The sequence below is a fragment of the Sander vitreus genome, chromosome 8 (assembly GCF_031162955.1).
Source record: "Sander vitreus isolate 19-12246 chromosome 8, sanVit1, whole genome shotgun sequence".
Taxonomy (NCBI): Eukaryota; Metazoa; Chordata; class Actinopteri; order Perciformes; family Percidae; genus Sander; species Sander vitreus.
Genome location: NC_135862.1, coordinates 17,189,835 through 17,206,268, shown reverse-complemented (window position 1 = coordinate 17,206,268; position 16,434 = coordinate 17,189,835). Strand labels below are relative to the sequence as shown.

Genomic DNA, 16,434 nt, shown 5'->3' with positions numbered 1-16,434 from the left:
CTTTGGGGCTGCATTGCAAGTTATTCTTCACATCTCTTTCTTTCCTTTCCAGATTCTGTACTGTAGCTACCACAAACACAGAAAACAGTCAACCCTAACCCTCCCTAAAATGATAATTTTCTAACCGATATAGCCAATTCATATGTGGTAAGTAAAAAATATGCATCATAAAAAGAAGAATATCTCCACTTGGAGACAAAAATCCTTAATAAACAATAAGTCATCACAATACTAACCTAATACAACCCATGAAGAGGGAAGCTAAGATGGTGTTTCAGTTTGTATTCCCTTAGGAGTATCGTTTAAATTAAAGAGTGCTGGCTCCCCAACTCTCTATTCAGCAGAAAAACAAAATCATATTTCTTCCAAAGAGGGAGCAGAAGCAGTATGGTGGGGCGTTCAAATCTCTGACAATAGATTTTGTGCTGTAGTATGGTTTAGGGGTGAGGCAGAACCTTACTCAATTTTGACCGCTCTGGGACAAGAGTAGCTAAAAATAGCTCTTATTAATTCTGCCGTTGTGATGCTGCAACAGAGTGATTTAAGGGAAACTTTCAGCATGAACACTGGAGAGCGTTTAATAACCTCTTGTTATATTAAATGCCACGGAGTGACTGGAACAAATGATGCAATACAACATATAAAATACATTTACTTTCTCTCTCTAGTGACCATTTTTTGGATTTGTTTGTAATGCCTGAGGAAAACAAAGAGAGGTAGTTTAGCATTTTCACAAAGCCTTTACAGTGCCAGTGCAGTGAAAATGTAGCTATTGCAACAACTACTACAACAGAGGATACTTAATGTAGATGCTGTGCTACTCACATGTTACAGAATGGTACTAAATGAAATTTTTAGTTCTGAATTGTGCTGATTAATTGAAACAAAACCAAATTAGGAAAATCACTTAAATAATTTAATAAAACACGATAATGGTATGATATAATATGATCCATTAAAGGATACAGATAACCACATCTCATCTTTCGAGGACCCCCCCCTTAAAGCTTTAGTGCGTAACTTTTTGATTTTAATGAACGTCCGTTACATTCAAGCCATTGCCAAATGAGTTGCTACAAAGCTAATTAAGACTATCAGCTCCACAACTCTCTCTGTATTTCTCAGTATGGCTATGTTCAGAAGATTGTGTCGTCTGGTGACTTCCCCGCGCAGAAGCTCGAGTGAAGATAATGACCTCTTCTGAAGAGTCCATCGTGTTTTTTTTTTAATCCTCCGTGTCCTCCTTGGCTACTAGCAACTGCGTTGGGGAGGGGTTTTAGAATTCCTCATGGGGGGGGCGACACAAACTACGCACTATAGCTTTAAAAAATAGATGATTCATCTCAAGGGGTTTATCCTTCTAATAAAATACTCTTAAAATCTTATTTTATTATTTTTATTTCTAGTATCAGTGTGAGATAACACCACTTTTTTCTAGATCCTTATTTGGGACCCAAATGTACTTCCACAGTCCAACTACAGATGGGTCACCAAATGATAAGAGCAGCAATAAAGCTAATGAGGCTCAGCCTCTCCAGCAAGGAAAGAAACAACTCTCATTTGCTCCAAAGTTCTGAGTAGTCAGAGCAATACAACCATTAAATCAAACCAGGAATGACACTGACACAAAGACGAGCATGCCAGCAATGAACAAATTGCTAAGTCAAAACGACGATACTTTCAAGACACTGTGCAAGTTGCACTGCGGCCAAAGACAGAAAAAAACAACAGGATCACACTCCACTGTAGCTGCTGGCAGTGAAGCAGCAAACAAGTAAAAGAAAATGATTGATCACTTCAGAAATTGAAAATGATGTGCAGGGGAGTGCTGACAACTGCTAAAACTCCCCTGCCTCGAACATATTCAAATGCTAATGAGGGCCCATGCCTTAGCACCAGTCAGCGGGTCCCCTGAGAGTTTAGTGACACTCTGCACATACAGCACGGTTAGACACTGCACTGTGGATCTCTAATGGAGGGGAAGAGATGCAGCAATGCACGAGTAATAAGAAGGTCAGATGAAACATATCAACTCGGACATAAAACTTAATTACCAACCATTACAAACATGAAAGACACACACTTGCATTATTTAAAAGGTTACAGTAAAACAGACCTCCACCTTATTCCCTTCTTTTTTTTGATTTGTTGCTTCAGTATTCAGATCAAACTGGATGCATCCAAGCTCAGAGGTACTTACATCAGTTCAACCTGGTCACTACAGAGGACACAGAAGAAAACATCTCCAACCTCCAGCTACTCCTCAGTAAATCCAGCAGACACACATCAGCAGCCTTAGTGCATAACCGCACCAATCAGTGCTAGGAGGGACTTGCCCCCACCTTCCTTTCCTTTCTCTTTTCTTGGCTCTGGAGCAACTGAAATTATGAACACAGGTGAGGGGTTAAGAAACACACCCCGCAGTTACACCCCAATGCTTCCTCTGCCCCGCAAAGGTCTCTTTCCTTTTCCAACATCTTTCTTCAAAATGTATCCCATTCCTCCAATTCTCTCCTTACACGCTCATGGGATCGAAGCAAATCCCCTCTGGCTTGGCAGCGATCTGTGTGGGATCTGCAGTTCCGCTACAGCATGGGACTCCTCTGTACTAGCGAACATCCATCCGCAGTGTAAACTGCTGTATCGGACTTAACCCCTGAAGTGCTGGTTGAGCCAGAGCAGAATTCATCAATTCTCTTTGCATGTGGAACATTATTACGGCCCTCCTCCCCAGGTGTGCTGCATAGCATGCATACATTATGCTCAACATGTCAGTGACATCCCATAGAGGATTCCTGACCATCAAACTGATAGTTAATAATAAAAAACACATAAGGACATTATACTTAGTTTTAGTTTTTTTTTTTTTTACACTGCATCTGAAGACAACACAAACACCATTATATTTTACCTCCAACAATAACATTTGCTAAAATTAGCAGGCTGCTAATAAAGCAGATTCAACTAATCTGAGAGGTGGAGGCAGAATGAGGAGAAAGCAAAGAGGCACGTGTGTAACATCCCAGGTTACACACGTGAGGAAAGTTGCTTAGGAAATTCTGACATCTGTAGGGCAACATATGTTTAACAGCCAGTTTATTCTAGATTTAATTTTCACTTTATTATTTCAAAAGCAGTTCAATAAATTCAACTATTCCATGGGAACATGAACTCAACAACAGCCTGCACTTAATATCCCCTTCAGGAAATGTTTATTACAAACTACAGCCCAGGTTATAATGGTGTTATTGACAAAATAGCTTACTGCATTGCAGTTTGCAACAAAACTAAAAACATTGTTCTATCCTGTGGAAAACGTTACTTGTATCTAATCAAGCAGCATTGCGAGGGCACAGTTAGACAACTTGTCAAGTGTTTATATTTATTTTAGTAATTGAATCATTTCACCCCATTACTGTTAAGACTTCTCTGTTTTCTATAGAGTGGCATACTGTATGGTTGCACACACATGTGAATTCACCCTAAGGCAACTTTAAGCATCTGCAGTATGTGCCAACCACATACATACTGAGGCATTCCTTGTTGTCTAAGGACTGCATTTTCCGTCACCACCAACAGGAAATACATTGTAGACAGAGTTGTTATTAAAGGCTGGGGCTATCCTTCTCTTTACAATGCAACTTTTGTTCCAGCTCATATTGAGAAGACAGGTGACACAACGGCAGAAACTACTGTACTTCTATATCAGACAGATGTAGCAACACTTCACTGTGCACTTCATCCTAACGCATGACATGATCAGTAAAGCAGCTCAAGATGCTTAAGTTTAACATAAAACATCTACTCACCCTCATGAACTTAAACATCCCTTACTGCCTGTAACAGACTGATTGTTCCTCATCAAATTCCTGACATCTATGAGATGGTTATTACCGATATTGCTTTATGTAAGGGCATCATTTGCATACACTATCTATGTCCTGTTCTCTGTGAGCAGGAGGTAACCCAGCAGTGAACACTGAAATGTGCATCCAGATAAAGTAAATCGGTGACTCAGCTAAGAAAGGATTTACATTGGCTGTTACAGATTTGATTGTGAAAGACAACATGCATCACAGTAATATCCAACAAATACACAAAATGCAATGACATAAGGAAGATAAGAAAAACCTGTGATACAGGGAAATTACAAATTGGCAAAGAGGAGCATCCAAGGTTGAACAGACAAATATTTAGCCCAGATTCATCATCAAGGTAGAACATGGATCTAACACCAAACCAAGGCCATGTTGGTCATGACATCCCACTTATCAGTCAGGATAATGAACGAGTTGGACATGCCTGACAGACACCCAGGTTAAATTTACATCCCTCAGAGCAGAGCCTGGGAGTGGTGAAAGATTCCACACATAGTTTGCTCTCTCCACCATCTTCTGCCTACCAGGCAGCCTACAAATTAATTTCTACATCAACCAAGGGGCATGTAGGGATCCCAAACTGCTAATTGCCTCAAGTCAGCAGTTGAGCCACTTCTAGATCTTCTTTTTTAATACATTAATGAGGACAAAATGCAAAGGTGTGATTACACGCTGCAAATTAAATAGTCTTTCCTCCTTAGCTCAAGCTATATTTCTTTTCCCAGCACATTTCTTACTTAATTATTTCAATAATCAAGAATATCACAAGAATTGTGGTTCAGACAACTGGACTTAACCATTCAAGCTTTAAAGCTCTTCTACTGTTGCACTCAACAATTCTGTGACTACAGATAATTTACAAATGTGTTTTGTTTTTAATTTCTATAACACAATGCACATTTTGATGGGACATTATATCTATACTTTCAACTTCAATCTGTATTTTTATGTTGACCTTTCTTTACTCTAAATAAATGTTTGTTATAAAAAAAAAAGTCATCTTTCTATCCCACACGTAGTGGTTATGTCTAGGGAAAAACACTTGACATAAAGTTAGTGGAGTGCAAAGATTTTTGTGCAGGATTCTCAGAGGCAGTCCATGTGTCAAATGGACATAAAACATTGAATATGACTTTAACACATGGATACCCAATGAAACCTGTCAAAGCTGCTTTGCACTGAGACAATGCCGCAGTACTTTTATCCACCAATGATTGGGTTTCCAAAATGGAGGAAACCAGCAGAAAAACCTTATTTGATGTGCTTAACATTGAGGATGACAGTCAACACTGTAATTAACAAGTGGTCAGATAAAATTTGTGTTTACACAGTATGACCAACACGACATCATGACTTTGCGTAAACATACACGCCACTTTCCTAAAGCCAAGTGGCGTGTTATCTGTACGCATTTTGAGCTATCCGCATGTATGTCTACGCCCGATTGACAATGAGGACATACGTCATGGTATCTCGCTGTGACGATTTGGGAGGTGCCTGAGCCCGCCCACCATTTTGGGATCCTACGCTATCGGTTGACAGGGGCAACTGTGTAAGAGCGTCACAGAGACAGAGCAGGAAAGACGGCTCGAGGAATTAGCATCACCGCGAACGGGTTGGGTTTAAGAAAACAATAACGGGATTTTTTGCCCTTCATACTACTCGCTACGGCGTAAATTCACACGCAATCGTAAGGTAATGCAAGTCAATGGAGGCCAAACGGCATTGATAAACACGCTAAAAAGTGAGTATGCGTCTTGATAACACGCCAATAATGGCATAAGAATTGGCATGTCATACATACTCCACTTCATGAGATCAGTCTGGTATGACAGTGTGTTGTGATGGAGAAGGTGTTGGTTGAATGAGCACAAGCTTAAGACCTATTTAATGAAGAATTCCTAGGTGTAGTTGCTTAAATGAGTTTGCAATCACCACAGATAGTCCGGTAAGAACTGGAGAAGATGTCCTCAAATGGTGCTTTATTAACTACTACACACATAATGCAAGCCACTCTGTATTACAGAGTTCAGATCAGTGAAGTGATGTGTGGTTTCTGCAACATAATGAAAAGGTAGGAATAACATGCTTTAATTATCACAGTAATTATGTAATGTACATACATAACTGCTGTATAATGTGTACAACAGTAACATATTAAGCAAACAGAGAACTTACTCAATTATGAAAGCAAGTTACTGCACCAAGGCCCTTTAGCTGTAACCAAGTTAAGTCACACATACATTAAATGAAATAAATGAGGATTGTACATAGAGTGTAGACCTGGTACATGTTCCTCAGACGAGACAAGACATCCTACTTCATTAAGGGCACATATTGTATTGCTAGAAGTCTCTTCTTTTGTCATAATAACACATCTTTACATTCCAAGTCAAGTTGTGTTGAAATCATCAAAAAATACTTTAATCCAGCACGAGTAGTCAGGCTGAGTTACATTATTACATGTGGTTTTAATGGTCTCCACCAACTCCTGATATCTGGCTCCTTAACTGCTAAATGCTCCACTATGTTCACCTACTGTTAAGTGTTGAGCAGGTAGTGCACAGTGGGTCTTTAGAGCCTGTACACTGCCTGTTGTGGCTGAAAGCAAAACATTTTATTATAAAAATATTTATTATAGCTGCTTTTAGTAAAGATATGATATTCCTTTTTTTTTTTTTAAGTATGCAAATTATGCAGTACAATTTTTAACAAAAAATGCATAATTTAGGAATCTGCTTTGAGTTTTAGATTTCTACAGATCAATGAAAAAAAGGAAAATAAATTACATTCAAACCTTAGATATTTGCTATCAGGGATAGTGGCTCAGTGTGAGCAGTCTATTTCCGGGCTTCACAGCTGGAGTCAGTGATCATAACCAGAGCCTGAGTGTGTCCTAAAGACATGGAGCAGGAAATCAGCCCCTGAACTCAATCAGCCCTGTGGAAGTTATCAGCACCCAACACAGAGCACATAAGAGGGCAGGAATGTGCTGATAAGCTGAGCCACTGACCTGCACCCCGCCTCCTCTCCGTCACAGTGATTGAAATGAGGATGACGGAGCCAATGAAAAACACTACTGATAAGGGATCTGCACTATAAGAAAAAGGAGGTTCACGTTGAAATGTGATTGATGAGAGATTTTGCAAACCTCTTCATCCTGATAATTCCACACCCCTTTCAAATAGGGATTTACGATTGGACTTGAGTTAAACAAGCAAGCTTCTGTATAACTGGAGCTATAAACATAACGAAAAAGGGGCCATTTGTTGAAATGGAGACTTACTGTTCGATGGGGACGTGGACTTTAAAGTCATATTTTAAGAGGCGTTTGCTAGGAAGTCTTAGCTTCGCCATTTAACAGAGAAATTACCTTTCAATGTTCACAGCACCCATCAATCAACTCAGACCATCTCCAAAAAGTAGCCTAAAAATGAGGTAGTATAAAATCTGTAAGAAGCCAAAGAAGATAGATACCAACTATTTAAAGCCTTACCTTTGAAATGTCATTTGACGAGGCCTATCAGTACGTGTAGTACAATATACTATGAATCAAATGTTGTCCATTGATACAGTTGGTTGTGAAGGTTGACAAAAACAGACAACACAAAAAACATTATTACAGTAAAAGATCTTTACTAGCTGAATGTGTCCCTTTTATGTTAGGAATTTTTTTAAACTGTCTATTGACACCAGTTACATTATAATTACATTCATCTCGTGCCAATAGAGCATGCAGAGAAACATTTGAGTGGACATAAAGAGGTGGATGGGATTAAACTGGGCTGCAGTTTATATTGAAAAAAGGATGAGATCTATTAGCTCAACCAGAGGGTGGCCATCTCAGTCTGAAGTTACACCTCTCAGTGGATGAAAATATCACAATGATACTAATTATAAAATAGAATCCATGGTGTAAGCAGAGATATAGTACTTCAGGATAGCACAGGCTTACTCATTAAATCATTTTTTTTCTAGTGGCACCTCTAGGCTATCACTAACAGTGAAACATGGCTCTCTCCAAAGTCTCCCACGATTTTTTTGGCATTGTTTTTCAGCACCCTCTCTCTTCACAGTTAGACCATTACTCTCTTCAAAGAAGCACCTGAGGACATCCACTTTGTTCTCTTTTATATTATTTTAAAAAAGCCATTTGGTTTGGCATTAACCAAGCATTATGCCAATGCATACCTACGGTTTAAAAATATAGAAAGTGTCCACACGATATTAATACAGTAATGCAGTCTCATCGGTACATCTGTTGTCATGTAGGTATGTTATAACCAGCAACGGATACGCCCCTTATTCCACAGTTTCTACAGATACACAGTACTACAAAACTGCAGTCAAATTTAACTTAAGTAGGCTCAATATCGGATACATTTGTCCTTCCAAAACCATGATGACTCAGGTGACTGCTGTTCCCATGACAGCTTAGGTCAACATGATTTACAGGCCAACATGTATGGCTGCCCTTGAGCAACTAAATATTCTCTTCGTCTCAAGCGACATGCTTGACAGAAACATCCCCTGCACAACACTGCCATCTGAATTATAAAAAAAAAAAAAAAAAAACGGTTTAATCATGCAATAAAAAAAATCTAATGGCTGCCACAAATATCATCTGTATTGTGCCTTCCCCACTTCATTTGACAAATCTGTTGTCCTGCCCAGCTCCCATTTTATATACCCATGACTATCACGAGGCCAGTGATGACATGTTTAAGTCATAGACCCAAGCTCTGGGGATGTGTAGTAATAATTCATCATACTTCCACTGAAAGATATACCAATTATATGTTGTGTTGTACATATGCTATAGTTAGAGAAGAAATGTAATGTATATTCTCTGAATAGTCTGTTGTGAGCATCCTTTAAATTCAAAGTCTGTTATCCATTATAGAAACTTGACAAATCAGAGACAATACAATTCTATGACAGGACTAGCCGATCTACCTTTTACAAAGTAAGTGAACACAACTCGATTGTAGAGGTGGACGATAATGACAACATTAAGAGCATATTTAATACCTAATAATTTGGACACTGTTAATGATGCTTGCATACATTATGTAATCTAAGCCAAGATTGTGAGACATGTTTGTGAGATATGTTGGCCAACCAGGCAGAGGCCATCACTGTTTATTTCCCACAGCAGTAATTAGTTCACTAATTACTTATCCCTTAAGGGGTTTTATTAGGATAAAGGTAAAGAAATGCAAACCGAATCATGATATTGTGATAAAAAGAATCCCAGATAATATCTAATTTTATATGTTTATATAAGTTTTTATCTCCCCACTCAACATGTTTTAATGTTGCACACCAGATAAATGTAAATGGGCAGTGTACAATGTTATATGTCCATATACTAGCTGTAGTTATGACTAGTTTACACCAAATGTAAACTTACAAAACAGAGATAACAATCTACAAAACGATAATGTCCAGCGTTAACAATATTCAACAGGTGATGATTGTTGCGTTTAGTTCATGTTAGCAGCAGTAACTTAGATACATCCCTTGGTATGGAAAAGTAAATAGAGAGTTGGTTAGACGGGCTAAGCTAAGAAAAACGCCGACTGTAGCCCACAGGAAAGCCCACAAATACAGCTGACATGACATTATTATGACAGCTAGTACAGACACCAGAACAGGCAAGCAGGTATTTAAGTGTCACCAAACTAAAGCCAGCTAACAAGCTAACGTTAGCCAACTGCTACCTAGCTTTACCAAAGCCCCACTTTGGTTTTACAGACAGAACATCAAAACAAGGTAAGCCACCGCTTGACCTTCCCTTTATTAAAAAAAAAACAACCGATGTCATATTTCTAGCAGCCTCACGATACCACTCCCTCTTTGCCTCTTGCAGTCTGACACTTTATTAATCTTCTGACATATTTATACCCTCTTGGTCAAATCAACCCCTAGCTGGCCGACATTTTGTTCCAGCAGCTAGGCTAGCTCATCCCAGCTAACGTTACCTGGACACTTGACGTGCGAACAACCCGTCCGCCCGATGACAGCTCGACCGCAAGGCATTTTGTGACTTGACATTATCGCTTATGCAAGCTCAACAAAAATAGGACAATGAGCATCGTCATTCATGCTTTAAACTAGAAGATAACGTTAGCATGTTGGGCAACTAGCTAAGAACTTAGCATACCGCGTAGATGCAGTTTTGCTAGCAGTGAGGTAGTTCAGTTACCTCGGCTTGCACCGTTATCGCTCGCTCGTACCCGCAGAGGGACACACATCCAGTCAGCTCCTGCGGCTACAGCGAAATACACTCTCCCAAATAACGTACTCACGGATAGATCAAGAAACCCATTCACCTTTCGTAAAAGCAATGATCCTCGCGGCGTGCTTGTGAAAATCTTACAGAAAATGAATGGAAAGGTCTTCCTGGTGTGGCTCCAGAGCAGCAGCCGCCGCACTGCAATGGCAGGCAGTGGATGAAGCCTTCCTTCTCCCACCCTCTGCTCTCACACTTCGGCTGCCGTCACCGCCGCGGTGACAGTGACAGGTTCGCCTGCCTGGAAGAAACCATTCCGATTTGTCCGCGAGGGGGAGGGGTAAGGATGCAGAGAGGCTGTCCGCCGCCGCAGCAGCAGCAGCTTTCCAGCAGCATCAAGCGCCATTCTAGCGTGAGAACAAGCGGCCGTCGATGTGGGAGAAAATACACCGAAGAAGCTTTATCAGTTTTTCGTGAACACAGCAGTGCCTAGTATATGTTGTCATAGATGACAAGATGATAACAGCCGCATCCATTTAAAACATGGATTTTAAATAGATCTATTTAAAATCCATGTTTCAGAAAGTCTACATCAATAAATAAGTAAATCACCCTGACTAAAAAACTGTCCAGAGGTCTACTGCATTGCTATCAGATTAACGTCCCAGTGTATAAATGTAATCATCATGCCAATGGCATTCTCACTGCGGGATATCACACTTTTCCATATTAGACCATATTAACGAACCCTATTTTTAATAGGGTATATTATTAGTTTTTACAAAATAATTCGACCAACCTACAGTATTTTTAATGTATGGACTGATGTCAGGAATCATATACGTTTGACATTAACAATAGGCCTATTGCCTATTGCAAATAAGAAATAGATGTGCTTGGTGTATTTTGCTGAAAGGGGGTCTTTTCGATTGGCCCATTTTTAGCCTCTACAACAACACCTATAGGCCACTGCTTTTGTCTTGGTGTTGATTGGTTAATCAGAAAATAAATTGGAAGAATTGACAGTTAGGCTAGTATCTCAAAAATGGATTTTGATTTTATTTACCGGTAGGTCTAACAATTTTCATAAAGATAGCCTATATATGCCCATAAGAACTTTAGAATGTGTTCAGCAGAATAAAACTATTTTGAGAACCTGGTACTGCAGCAAGGCAGCTTAAAACATAGTCGTTATCTCTGTTTTAACTTTGTATGAGCTAGTACAATAACTTCCTTTTCCATTATTATTGAATAATAATAGTATACAAAAATAGATTGAAGAAAACAATACTTGACCATTACAGAAAGGTGACCTGAATATATTAATGGGTATGTATACACACAGTTCATAGTTGTATTAGTGTATGACTTACAATTTTTGTATGCTGTATATGCATAGCTATTTGTTTTTTTTCTGTAATAATATGATATTGTAAAGTAGGGGCAGGACTTTATAAGCATTATGCTTCTGCCTGCTCCTTCTCGAACTCATCCTCGGAATCGGATTGATTTGTATATGATTGTGTTTTATCTATGTGTTTATTTGATTTTTCCTTTTTTCTCTTTTAAAGTATGTTGATTGTTTGAGATAAATAAATAAAAAACAGGTAATAAGATTTCGCTATTGCATCAGCAGTGCAGTATTTACAGGTAGAATGCAGAAGGCCTAACAGACCTTTGTGCACGCAATGCATAAACTTTGCCTTTGCTGCATGTGATGTATGGGTTATATTTGATCTTTAAACATCTTTTAACAAGCATTCAGATCAAACAGAGAGCTAATTGATCATTGTGAGAATGAGAGAGCTATTGAGAGCTATGTTTGTCGTGAAGAGTGAAGCTACATTGCCCTCATGCACCTTAAGAGAGGGGTGTTTACAATTGTTCTTTATATTATAGTTTTAGCTTTGTTTGCACAATACATTTCAACCAGGTGCTGAGCAATACTGCAGTACTACTAACCAAGACTTTCCAAGATACTTTTGAATCTTTTTGACAAACTATACAATAGGGTTTTTATACCTGGTACGTAAACATTCAACAGCAAGATACAGTAGATGTTACATTCATGTTAATGTTAATACCTGTACACCCTGAACTTCATATCCAGATGCATATTATCTATATGCCAAAAGAAAAGTATATGAGAAACTTCTCACTTCATAATATTTATATGACAAATTCAATTTTAAAAACTGAGTGGTTTAATTGATTAGGCATCCTTTGAAACAAAGGACAATATGGTTTATTCTTCATGTTTCTCTCTCTCTCTCTCTCTCTCTCTCTGTTTGTGTGTGTGCGTGTTCATCCCCATAATCAGGAAAAACAGCTATTAATATATAAAAGGATAGCTTTCTGCAAAATATGCTGCTGAGGATGAAGATTAGAGGCCCTTAATGTGGAACATATTTCACTTTGATGTTATATTTTTTTGAATGCGAAGGACGGTATAAAAAAATCTATTTGGATATCACTTTTAACTACCGTGAACTTAAACTCTTTACAGGGAAAGCTGAGGTAGGCTACTTAAGTAGTAATGACATGCTGCATAAAGCCATTTAAAATGCAGAGGATAGAACTAAAATCCACCCTACAGTCACGATGCTCAATACTCCTTCCCATGGGGTATACAGATTTAATCAATATACAGTAGAATGTAAATTGTGCACTGCACCAAACTCCACTCTTAAGACTCCATCGCATGCACTTTAGTTGTTTGTGCTGGATTTTCCAGAAGTACCTAATTCTCTGCAGCACCTTCTGTTGTGTATTTTATCACTTTGAGATTGTATGACTGTTCTTGTCACCTCTACCTCTGGCACTAATGAGCGCAAGAGAAGATAGGGGCTGAATGTAATGCTGGAGGAGCACAGAGGTCCTGCAATGTTGCTGACGTAGGGAGACTTGCCGCAGATTCCATTGAAGGATCCGAAGGGTTCGGAGGGAGGCGGGGGCATCTTGAATGGAAGAATGTGAGTTTGACAAGGTCATAAGAATTAGATAAGCAGTCATATATATTCTGTGGAAAAACAAAATATGATTAATAGCAGTCGTAAATATAGGAACAAGGAAACTGCACAACACAGTAAATGTATCTGTGACCTGCACCTCTACAATGTCCATTGATAGCATTAACATGCAAACCTTTGGCAGTATGTCAGGATAGTATATGTCATTGAGCATGAATGACGGTTAGATGATGGCATCTTTAGTTGTCATCATGCATTATGGTATTAAAACTAGCGAAAGTATTAAAGCAGAAAAACTGAATCAAGCTACCAAACCATTCTGGAAATGCATGAATGTAAACTTTTTGTCAGTCTGCACGCGATTGAATTGGCTCTGATGTGAGCTTATGCTACTTAACGTATCTCTCTTGAAGCCCTTGAAATACCCTCTGTTAATGCTATGACAGTGTTTGCATCACTGGCTCCAACAGCACAAAGGGAGTTTCAAATGCCATGCAATAAAAGGATGTAGTCCATCTCCCCCATCAGCACATTTAGACACACACAGACAGGATCCGAACCAGTGTAGAACTGCAGGAACAAATCACACGAGTGGAAAAGCAAATTACAAATTCACAGCAGGTTGGCTTTTTGAGTGCACTGCCTCTGACGGTGAGTGAGTCACCTCTCAGCTGCACAGGTCAGGAAAACAGCCTACCAAGCAAAGGTTGGCGTGGCTATCTATGAGCTTTAATGACTGCAGCTATCATATGACATGACGTTAAACATAGCACTGCAGCAGAGGAAAATAAATGCATTTTGTCCAATAACAGTGTGAGAGAATAGATAATATGTGACACTGTCGTGTTGTCAAAGCTGCAAGAAGATCCTCAAAACATTGTGCTTCTTATCTTGTTATCCAGTCTTTGGTTTTACAAATTGGAGTACATCAATATAATCTCACAATGGAGTGAGCTGGCTACTGTACAGAGGCTTGCATTTCTGTGTTGTCCTCTGTCAGCATTGACCTCTAGCATGAGAAAGCAGCACACTGACTTGACAGCCAACCCATTTGTTCAGGACAGAAATTCCTTACACAGTGTGTCATAATGCCTCACGATTATGTGGTGTATCACATTAAGAACTGAGGAAAGAGACAATGGTCCATGATCTAGTGAGCACGAGATTTCTTGTAAAGTCAGCAGTTGAAAAAAAAACACTTATCAAAAGGTGCTTTATAGAGGAATTAAGTGTGACCTCGGTGAAGCAGAGTTGAGGATGTATAGCAGTAAAATGCAGGTGAACCATGCATGACACAGAGTTTGGCTGCAGCCTCCTGATCTCTGTCCAGCATATTAGCAGCTGATTTTACAGTACGTGACTGTAACACTTGTCCTACAAAAGAAGAAATATCTCATCTTTCATCTTCAGTATAACATTGACATTCTACATTAGAATATAGAGATAATAATGCAGCTGACTTTGCTCTTTGGGCTTTTGTGTACTCAGCTTTTATGCAACAGCTAACTAAAGCAATTAAACAACAGATTTTGTAGAGGACTAATGTAGTTCTTTGTGATTTGCTTCCTTGTTCAAATGAAATTAGTAGTTTATATATTTGTTTTAATTAGATTGGCAACTACCAGGAGATGCGTATTTGACATTTTTTTTGTGTTGCACTGGCTGCAGTGGAAATGCTGCAATTAAATAAGTAAATCAATATAAATCATCAAATAAAAAAATATCAGTCTACTGTGTTTACAACATCCAAATCAGTCCCACTTTAAAAGGCAGATATTTCATGGAATGGTAAGAAAAGTGACGTACAGTAATGGTGTCGAACTAGAGGCAGTAACAAAAGGAGACAAATGCCATATGACACTAAAGGATGTGATTGACAAAACACACATCTGGATTTACTGATGCATACAATTGATAAAATAAAATCAGAACCAATGTACAGGGAGGAAATACATATTTTACAAGATTCCACAATTGAACCTATAATCTCCATCTAATATTTCCCCACAAACAGCTGAGAGCTCAGACATATCAGGTGACATGAAATGACCTCACATCTCCGGCTCTGTGGATCATGTGACAACAGGCCACGACATCCAAATCCTCTCTGGATCAAACTACAGCATCATGTACAGTTGCAAAGAAGCAATCACCTAAGTATGTTTATCCAGGAGGGGAGCACTAATGCTAATAAAGATGAACAATTCCAATCAGTTAATATGGATACATGTATGAGAGAGAGGTCTTTAACAGCAAAATGGTAAGTTAGGAATTATTTTGCTTTTGAAGACTAGATCATAGATTGCAGTGCTAAACATGAAGCTGAATTCCTTGAGGGGAATACAACCTTTTAAAGCAGCAGGATCCTGATCAATCCAATTGTGATTTCACGGACAGCTGGAAACTGTGACGGCAGATTAATTATCTATGTTAATTAACCAACAAATACTCTGCAGCTCTTCTCACATAAGCCCTGGGAGACTCACTTTTCTCAAACCTAAAATGTTGTTCAAAAACGCAAGATATGAAATTATTTTACAATCAGAGTGGAATCACCTCACACACAGTGTGACCCCTGATGTGACCTACCAGTTAAATTATTATTGACGTGGCAGTATTTTTTAATTTCCATCAACCAGACCTTTAAATTAGTTGGGATTCATACAGTAAGAAGTTGTCTATTCATGTTTTTTTCCCAAGAGAGCACCATCGCTCAGAATGAGAGTAAAGCAATTAGAGGCCTTGGTGGTGTGGGATCAGGTACTCCCTTCGGACCAGACCGAAGGGGCATTGTGGAGGGCAGATGACGGGGGTAACAGAGACAGGGAAGAAAAAGGAAGAAAAATCACCTAGGGGTAATTTACCGCACTGCGGAAAGAAGCCAGACAATGCTATAAATCACAACCGCTTCTCAATTCAACTGGAAATTAATCTGATCACAACTACAGATTCATAAATAAATAAAACACAATTATTTTTCTTTTAACAGAGGGAAAGGTGCAAGGTTGCCCCCTGTGCAATGCATTAGGTGAGTGGGAGGTTAAACTGTATGATTTCCTGCTTGACTTCACCAACCACATGAGCATGAAGAGTCCTACTAATAAGTCTTCATATTCTAGTGGCTGCACTGCCCATATTTATCTTAGCAACTAGCAACTAACATTTCTATCACCACATGTGAAAGCTAAACATTCATCCAAACCCAACATCCCAACTGTACATCCAACCCCTACTCTATATGCAACATGGATGTTTGACTGTGTTCCTGAACATATAGGTAGTAAAACCCTGCCCTCTGCAGGACTTCAGCTGAACACTATTTATCTGTGTCGAGCATGACTGTCTCAGCCTT

The 16,434-nt window shown here is 39.0% G+C and overlaps 1 protein-coding gene across 1 annotated transcript in view; it reads right to left on the bottom strand.

Annotated features, from left to right (window-relative positions):
- Window positions 1-10,427, bottom strand: part of tjp1b (tight junction protein 1b) — a 37,286-nt gene extending 26,859 nt beyond the window's left edge. The window contains 1 exon segment of the mRNA XM_078257217.1: window positions 10,214-10,427. The gene's annotated coding sequence lies outside the window, so the exon portion shown is untranslated.
- Between the last annotated feature and the right edge of the window lie 6,007 nt (window positions 10,428-16,434).